Below are 9,103 nucleotides of genomic sequence, written 5' to 3'. Positions count from 1 at the left end.
TGGGTTCAAACTGCAGCAAAGTAGGTTTAAATTAAGCCTCAGAAAAAACTTCTTTACTGTAAGGGCAGTAAGATGATAGAACGAGTTGCCCAGGGAGTTGTAGAATGTTTCAAGAGGACACTGGTTTAGGAAAAATGCATCCTTCACTTATGCAGGGGCTGGATTAAATGACCCTTGATGTCCCTTCCAATTCTAGGATTCTTCTTTGTGGTTAAAAGCATAGGAGATCTGGGTCTGTTCTCTACTCTCACAGCCTTACTTTGCGTCTTTGGCCAATCTCGTACCTTTTGCAAAATGCACTTAACTGCATGAATTCCCACAGTGCTGTGGGAATTAATGCCATTCATTAATGTCTGCAAAATATTTTAAGTTTCAAATGGTATATTACAAAAATGTAAGTATTACTTTTGTTGTTTGGAACTCGACGATGATGTTGATGTCATCTTTGGGTTGTGAATACATAAAAAGATTAAGGTTTCCAAATGTGAGAAGGAGGTAGTTGCTTTGATATGGGTTATAAAGATAGATGCTTCTACCTTTGGAAATGTTTGTGTTACACATTACAGCAAAAAATGTCTGGGGCACAGGTTTTTGAATGATCTGTGTTTTTAAACTGCATATCACTCTCACTACCATTTCTCAGCTGCAGAAAATAAAGAAAGAAGCTGGTGGCTTTAATGAAGAAAACCACTGGGTGAGGGTTCAAGGCAGCCCTTAGTGTGTTAGCTGATCTTCAGTTTCTTGTCTCTGATACTTTCATTTCTAAACCTCACCCTACTCTACCTGATGCATAGGGAAGACAGATTAGAGACTGCATGTACTTGACATGAAAAGGAGGCTAAAGGAGATAAAATCTCTAGTTCCCTTACTTAGGGAGCTTGTGATTTGGTTCCCCAGTTTAGCTAGCTTGTGGAGGGATTTCTATAAGAGCACAGCACAGGATGTGCAGATGGATGTTGAGCCTCTTCAAAAATTTGACCATCTGTGAGCTCCCATTGACTTTGGTGATCTTTCTGTGATTTTTGCTTAGTAAGAATGGATTGCTTTAATTTTAATTTATATGTTAAGTTGATCAGAAACTGGAAAAGTTTTTGGAAGCCAATGCTCCTGTGTGTGAGCTTGAGTGCTATGGGACTGCCTTGGTGAGATATCCACAAATAGTAGTAGCTTTCTAGAGGTGAATCTGATGCACACATTTGCGCTGGATTTGCCAAAATACATGGCCACTTTGTTGGGACCATTACCTGAACATAAAATCTAGGCTTTGGCTCATGTGATGTTGATTAAGGAGGAGTACACAGTCTGTGCACTGTTGATCTGAAATGAATCAAGAGGGATATATATATATCCTATCCTATATATGTTATATATAGCCTATATATATATATATATATATATATATAGGCTATATATAACATAAGGCTAAGACTGGGAGACTCATTCACATTCCTGTAAATCTGACCTAAGGCCCCTGTCACATGTGACTAGCCTCTTTAGGGGGAGATAAAGCCTAGACCACTGGTGACTCCCATGGAAGCTGTGGGCACTCATGAAGAGCACCTGGCCAGTAGTGTTTGGCTGCAGAGGAGAGCAGGTTGGGTGTTTTGTAGGAAGCTGTTCCTTGGGCAAACCTCCTGCTTAGGAACAGCAGTCCTGAGAATCAGTGCTCTGTCAAATGGAGAGAAAGTGGAAAAAATCTGAGTGGTAGAAAGCACTTTTGAGAGAAAAAACAAATCTGGGAAGGGGAGAACTACTGTGCATGGCTTAAGGGGGGTAGAAAATGCTTGGGTTTTATGATGGCTTAGATGCTGATACCCCATAAGAGGTTATGTTCCTTTTTCCTGATAGAGCCAGAGTTCAAGTAACTTCAGCACCTGAACTGTGAGAAGGTCAGGAAAATAGCCTGTGTGAAGAGCAACTGAAGCCATGACTGATCTGCAGTTGACTGGGTAGGTAGTACTGACAAAGATCAGATTTAGCCATTTTTACTTGCTCTTGAGCTTATGAGAAATGGGTAAATAAAGGATTCAGGTGCCAGGCCAAAAAAGGTTCTGGTTATGTGAAATGCTTTCCTTTGCTTGTTAGTGTTAAACCACAAAGGACTGAGTAGTGCACTGAGCTACAAGTGTTGTCCTTTGGTCAAACTATTTTTCTGCATACAATGTGATTTAACAGACCAGCAACTTCTTGTGCCATGGTTGAATCACTCTTACTACACTCTTACTACTTTTATATTTTAGTAGTATAGTATAGTCATTTCTGTGTCTATATATCTGCATTTCTAACTATTTTGCTATCCCAAATAGTGATTGCTAGAAAGCACATTGCCCACAGCCACCCAAACAGAGGGATAACAAGTATCTAAATGTTTCCTTGCAGTACATCTGTCCTCATTAAAACAAAACACTGCAAAAGAGGCAGTTGTATGTGCTATCAAGTGTGATTTATCCCAGGCACTTTTTCACTCAATTGGGAACATGACTGGGAGAGGGCAGTCCAGGCTGCCAGTCCATATTCCTGGAACTGTTCATGCATTTTACATAATCCTACTTTTAAAAAGTGCAATAAACCTGAGGAGTGCAGAGAACAGACCTTTCTCTGCAGAAAGCTTGGCTACAAAAATCCTTTAAGAGTTCTTTGTTATACCAGGGCACAAGATTGCTTGTCAGAAGGACAGCAAGCAAGAAGGAACCTGTTTTTTTCCCCTAAACTGATCACTGGAAGTGCATTCCATGAACAACTCTGGAAGCAGAGACTGGAAGACAGGACTCTGGTTTCTTCCATGCTCACCCACAGCCAAGTGCTCTAACCAGTAGGTGATGGAGTCAGGTATCTTGCTTACTCTGCTTCTGGTCCCAGGAATCTCGCTTTCCTTGCTTCACAGTGGTTTTTGTTCATGGTTCATATTCTCCTGAGAAGGGAAAGTCTGGATTTGAATTTCCCTCAGACTGAAGAGGGCACTGACACTGGGTAACTCATTCAGAGAGTGTTCTGACCACTAAGATATTATGAAAGGGAGTCTCTAGTTGTGTTCATGAATAAAAGTGGCTATGGAAGTGGCTTGTTTTGTGTTGGGGTTGATATTACAGTTGTTACCACTTGGCTCACCTGCTGCATCTCAGTGGCCGTATCTACATAAGATACTTACTGTGCAGTAGTTCATTACTACCGCAGAGTAGTGTTGGGGGGCACGAACTGTGATACGATGCTACTGCACAGTAGTAATGAGCTACTGTGCAGTCAGTGTCACCAGGATGTTGTTTGGCGATCCTACTGTGCAGTAATGCCAGGTTAGCAAGTACTTGTGCATGCAAGTACTAAATGATGACGCAGTCACAACCTGTGCAGTCAGCATCTGATGTTAATGTAGCCTGTAAGAATTAGGCATCCAGCTGCTTAGCCTAGGGCAGTTTGGAGCTTGGGCAGGAATTTCAGGTTTCTTGAACTTTCAAGGTAAACAGGCAAGATGCCCATTGAATTCAGGTATGCATTTCTAAGTAGCTGCTCAGCAGGAGTCTCTTAGGATTTAATTTTGGACTTAGCCAGATGTTAGGAACATTACGTCTGGTGCTAAATGCTTCCTCTGAGTAAATGTAGAAAACATGCATCTATTTCCAATGTACAATGTTATTAATATTAGTGAAGCTCAGAATACTATTGGAAATGAAAAGCAGTTCATACTTATGTTTCCATATAAAAACCTATAAATAAGTTTCATGTGATTCATAGCCACAGTATATCGCTTGGCTGTATACCATACAAATAGCTGAGTTCTTCCTTTTTTACCTAGTCTCCAACTCCTCCAGCTGGTTTGTTCAGTCACGTGTCTGTAACAGAGTAGTGGCACAAGGCAAGGTGTGCATGTATTCTGTTGAGTAATATGAGATGAAGTAGGCTTAGACATGGATGTAGACAACCCTTTTTTTTTTTTTTTTTTTTGAAGTTCTCTTGCACTGAATTGGGGTTTTGTTCCAGACTACCCCAAACTTTAACATTTATTTTCTTGTCAAAATAAAAAGATGCCCCCACTGTTACTCCTCTGATTCCTTTTGCTGTGGCATGAAATCAGTAAGTCATTTTACTGTACACCTTTTCATTAATTCAATAGTTGGATGTTGGTTTGTGCACCTCACCAGTAACATGTGACAAGGAGAAGTGCAAGGTCCTGCACTTGGGACAGAATAACCCCATGTACAAATACAAACTGAGGAATGACTGGCTAGGCTGCAGTACCACAGAGAAGGACCTGGGGGTTAGAGTGGACAATATGTTGAATATGAGCCTACAGTGAGATCTCATTGAAAAAAAAACCAAAACAAAGCCAACAGCATCCCAGGTCATATTAACAGGAATGTCACTTGCAAATCAAGGGAATTGATTCTTTTACTCTCTTCAGCACTGGTGAAGCCTCACCTGGAGTACTGTGTCCAGTTTTGAGCCCCACACTTCAAGAAGGACATGGACAGTTTGGAAAGAGTCCAGTGCAGGGCAACAAAAATGATCAGGAGCCTGGGAGATAAGACTTATGAGGAAAGGCTGAAAGAACTAGGGTTATTTAGCCTGAAGATGAGAAGACTGAGGGAGGATTTGATAACAGTCTTCAAATATCTGAAGAGTGATTATAGGGAGGATAGAGACAGGCTTTTCTCCTTGGCTGCAAGACAGGACTAGGAGCAACAGCTTCAAGCTGCAGCAGAGAAAATTTAGGCTGGAGATTAGGAGGAATTTTCTTGACTATGGCAATTGTTAGGCATTGGTATAGGTAACCTAGAGAGGTTGTGGCATCTCCATCCTTAGAAACTTTCTAAAGCACGTTAGGTAGACACAGGGTTGGGATGGTTTAGTCAGGGATTATCCTGCCTTGAGCAGGGGGCTAGGCTAGAGGACCTCATGCCAGCTCTACTTTCCTTATGATCCTATGAACCTGCAATTCATTAATTACCACTTTGATACAATTGCAATCCTGTATTCAAAATGTCCTGAAACTTTATCTGTTTACCTCTCCACTCTAACCGTACTTCACTTCCATATTTCAGTGAGTTGTATTTCTAGATAACAAAATAATTTGATGTGATATTTATGAATAAATGTTATTTAAGTGTCCTGGACCTGAACCAAGGTGGTTGGTTTTTTTTAACAGTGCTGTGCCTTAGAATTGAGGCCCTTTTTATAGTGCTGTAGTAGTCTAGAGCAGTCTTGGTGTTAGAAAGACTAGATTATTTCAGAAATTTCACTGACTCTTAGATATTTTGTCTTTCACTGAAACTAGGCTATACAATTTTCATTACATAGTAAGCACCCAGACTTTCAGGTTTCTCTTGTTTTATGTATCCTTGCTAAAATACCCTGCTGAAAGAAGGGGGCAGGGGCACATTTACCCACAAAAAGTGCCTTCTGATGAACCGCCATTTCCACCTAATTGCTTATATTCCTTCCAGCTTCTGCATCTGCTGATGGTAGCCAGCCCCAGGTTAAAAATGATGTGAAGATAACACATTAGGGTTCAGTGCCAGAAAATTACTGTAAATTACTGTAATGCAAAGATTCTAATTTCTTTGAATTAAATATTCTCTGAAATGTCTTGGCAAAAGCCTTAAAAACAGAACAAAATAAGGAGCAACAGCTGATTTACTAGTAAATGTATAACTATCCCTCCATGTTTCCTCCTGAAACTTGGCTTACTTCCTTCAACACACTGCACTGCATTGAGATGCATTGTATCCAAGGCCCTTACCTTAGGGACAAAATGAGTAGATTTGATATTTTCAGAAGAGCCAATGTATGCTGTAGTTATTAGAGAGAAAAATCAATGGTGAAACCAATAGGTAAAAAGGAAGTTGCATACTATAGCATGTTTATTTTGAGTGAAAGATGCTGACAGCGTGTGTGTGTGTTAATTCACTAACTCCACAGTTGTGGAGGAGAAAGCTGAAAGAAAACACTGTAAAAATTCAAACTAAGAGATTCTTTTTCAAGCCTCATGGTTTTGTGAGATTAATTTTGCTTGCAATGTTATTATCAGGAAGTGAATACAGGCAATCCTATCAACTTTTATCTGCAAATTCCAGCTGTTGCTAAAGCATTTACCACCAGAGGACACTGCAGGTTGCAAATCTTTGAGATCTGAATATCAGGTACTGTAAGAAACTTCTCGACTGCTTTGAATACATTTTCAAATAACTGTCACTGCGAGTGTCTAGATGAGCTATGGTTAAACACAAAAGTGTCTATGGAAATGATTCTCTCTCCCCCTCTCCTGAACTCCCTGACAATCAGGTTGTAAACTCTGTAGCTTTATGATACAAATTAAAAATCTAAGTAGCGATCAAAATGCCTCAGAAGTCAGGCTACATGGTCTGAGCAGAAAATGACTAGAATGGGAGTTCATATAATTCTGCATTGATCTTCAGGTTAATCCAGCGGGTTCTTTCAAGGATCAGTCTTGACCGCAGAAATTTTTCTGTAGTCCTGGCAGCTGAAATGGTGCTTTTGAGAAGATCTGTGTCTTCCACTGGGGGAGGAGTTCTACCTCCTGGTGGTGGTAGAGACATCTCATCTCAATTATAAATCACCAGGGTGATTTTTTTTTTACTTATAAAAACTTCCCCCTAAATGGAGCAGATAATACTCATTTAGCACCTGACAGAACAGTTTCTTAGCTTAGGAAAACAAAGTTTTTTATATAGACTCATTTTGCATTTCCTTGACACCAGGAACATTAATTCTGACTGTATATGAATTTAAGTGAATAGCACAATTTTCTTTTTCTAGAAGCAGATTCTGACTACTGCCAGCTTTCATGACTAGCTTAAAGTTGAAGGTTGTGGGCAAACTGCAAAGGCTTAGACACCACTTATGGATACGTACATACATATCTTTAGTGAGGCACTCCAGAAAAAGCTAATCTCTAGCCAAGGAGTGTCTTTGTTGCAATGATCCTGGGAATGCTGCCTGAATGTGAAACAAAGAATAAACCAAAGTAAAGTGGAACTAGGAAAAATGCAGTGCTTCTTAATAAAATAAACATGTTGGGTAGACCACCAGTGTATCAAACACTGATAATTATAATTGCTGTTGTAATTCCCCCAATAATGTTCCAGTGTAGAAATCACTGTAGTCATAAGAAATATGACTGTTTAAGATGAATGGAATTTTTTTGATGGCTTTAGCTATAGATTTCACAACATTACATTCAACTTCATGGCTGTTCTTAATGCATGCATTTTTTTATGAGCCGGCTTTGGTGTTTAGTAGAGCGTCTTCTGCACGTGCGTGTGCACATGTGTGTGTGTACGTACATACATACACATGCAAGCACAAGATGAATGGAGAATTCCATCAGCTATATTTGCAATGCCCATGTGCAACTTTTTCAACATTAGCTCCCTATGGACTTTATGATGTTTGACATTAGTATGGGGCCCATGCTGTATGGTGCTAAGATCTCCAGCAAAACAACTGCAGGCTTAAAATTAATCAGAGGAATTGTCTCACTGAAGTAGAAGGGATTCTCATGTTCTTAGGTTGCCTGTTAGATTGAGGGATTAGAATTAAACCATATAGCTTCTCTGCAAGCATCTAGTTGTGTAACTATATTTCTTATGGCCAAAGGAATTCTCCTAGAACACTAAGTAGCTTTCTCTAATGCTGTAATTCTTTCAAGATGGGAGGGAGTGGCACTGAAAGACTTCTGTCACGATGTACTGTGCATCTGATAGCCACATCACTGTCCCTTCCTGAGAATCTTTGTTTTCAACTACGTATTCCTAATTTCTTTTCAGTTCCTAAATTGACTCCATACCCAAGTGCCCTTTGTGTTCAGTGAATGCTTGAAATGGCTTTCTGCCTTACCACAAGTGGATATGTCTGCATTTTCTGGAAGGCTGGCTTGCCTTAGTACAATGCGCTGTACTGCCTCCAAGAGTTACTTGTTTGTATTATTTTGCTCTGCCTGCGGTCGTCTGTAATGTCTTTTACAAAAAATGAAAAATAAAAAGGGAGTCCATATTAGAAAAGGAACCATCATTTCCTGATCTGTACCTTTTACCATACATAACATACTGTACCTACATTTAGTCCTTCCCCAGTGATTTCTAGAGTCAACAGCAAATTAAATTGTGTTCAATCATACACATTTGACTTTTACCAATACCTGATGATTTCATCTGTAATTATTCCAGCAATTTAACGATTTGGAAAGTATGGTGCCTTGTTTGGGAGGGCAGGTAGGGGGAAAAATGAGATATGGTATCTGGAAAGTTAATGAGGAACTAAGACATAGCTGCCTTCTGTAGGAAATGGAGATAGGAACTTTCCAATTCACATTGGAGAATATTTTTCACTGATACTCGTAATTAAGGGAAGAGGGAGGAATTGGATATCTTGTGGTGGGGGGAAGAGGAGCTAGAGGATATGCCGGCATTGACAGGAGAAGGTTACTTCACACTGAGGGAAGACAATTACAGAATGAAAAAAGATTACATCACCTGAGGGGACAGCTCCTATGTTATCTGAAGTTCTTTGTTTTCTTCTTCCTTGTGAACCTGGACACATCCCTGTGTATGATAGTAAGATTGCACTAGTTTGGCTGCTCAACCACAGCCTTCTGGCAATCAAAAAGTATCTGCACTGACCCTTTCTAGGTCTGTCAGCAGCCTGTAGTGAAATTTTTCCAGACTACATGCCTCTCGTGTTTACAGTAGCTCTTAGTGTCTCTAGGTGAGATCAGGGTTCTGCTGTGGTTGATGCTGCATGGCAGTGTGTCAACAGACATTCTTGTTTGAGGAAATCATAATCCAAATAGATGAAAAGATGGATGACTATTCCCATTTTGCAGCTTATTCACAGGGTAGATTAGTAACTTGACCACAGGTGCACAGGATGCCTGTGCAGATCTTAACCACACCACCATGGGAAGGTCTACACAGTATAAAAGAGTGCCCTGCTGAGACTCGCCATGCCCTACCTCCCATAGAGGCATGTGCTGTAGCTCTGCTAGTGCAGCCTTGAAGGTGTGCCTACAAGCTTTTCTCGTTTTATCAGGTCATGTGTGGTACTGCACTAATGCAGCAGCACTTTTCTGATTGGGGAGCTTGCTGGTGCC

Source organism: Alligator mississippiensis, chromosome 11 (genome assembly GCF_030867095.1).
Source record: "Alligator mississippiensis isolate rAllMis1 chromosome 11, rAllMis1, whole genome shotgun sequence".
Classification (NCBI taxonomy): Eukaryota; Metazoa; Chordata; order Crocodylia; family Alligatoridae; genus Alligator; species Alligator mississippiensis.
Note: the sequence above shows the minus strand (reverse complement) of the source record.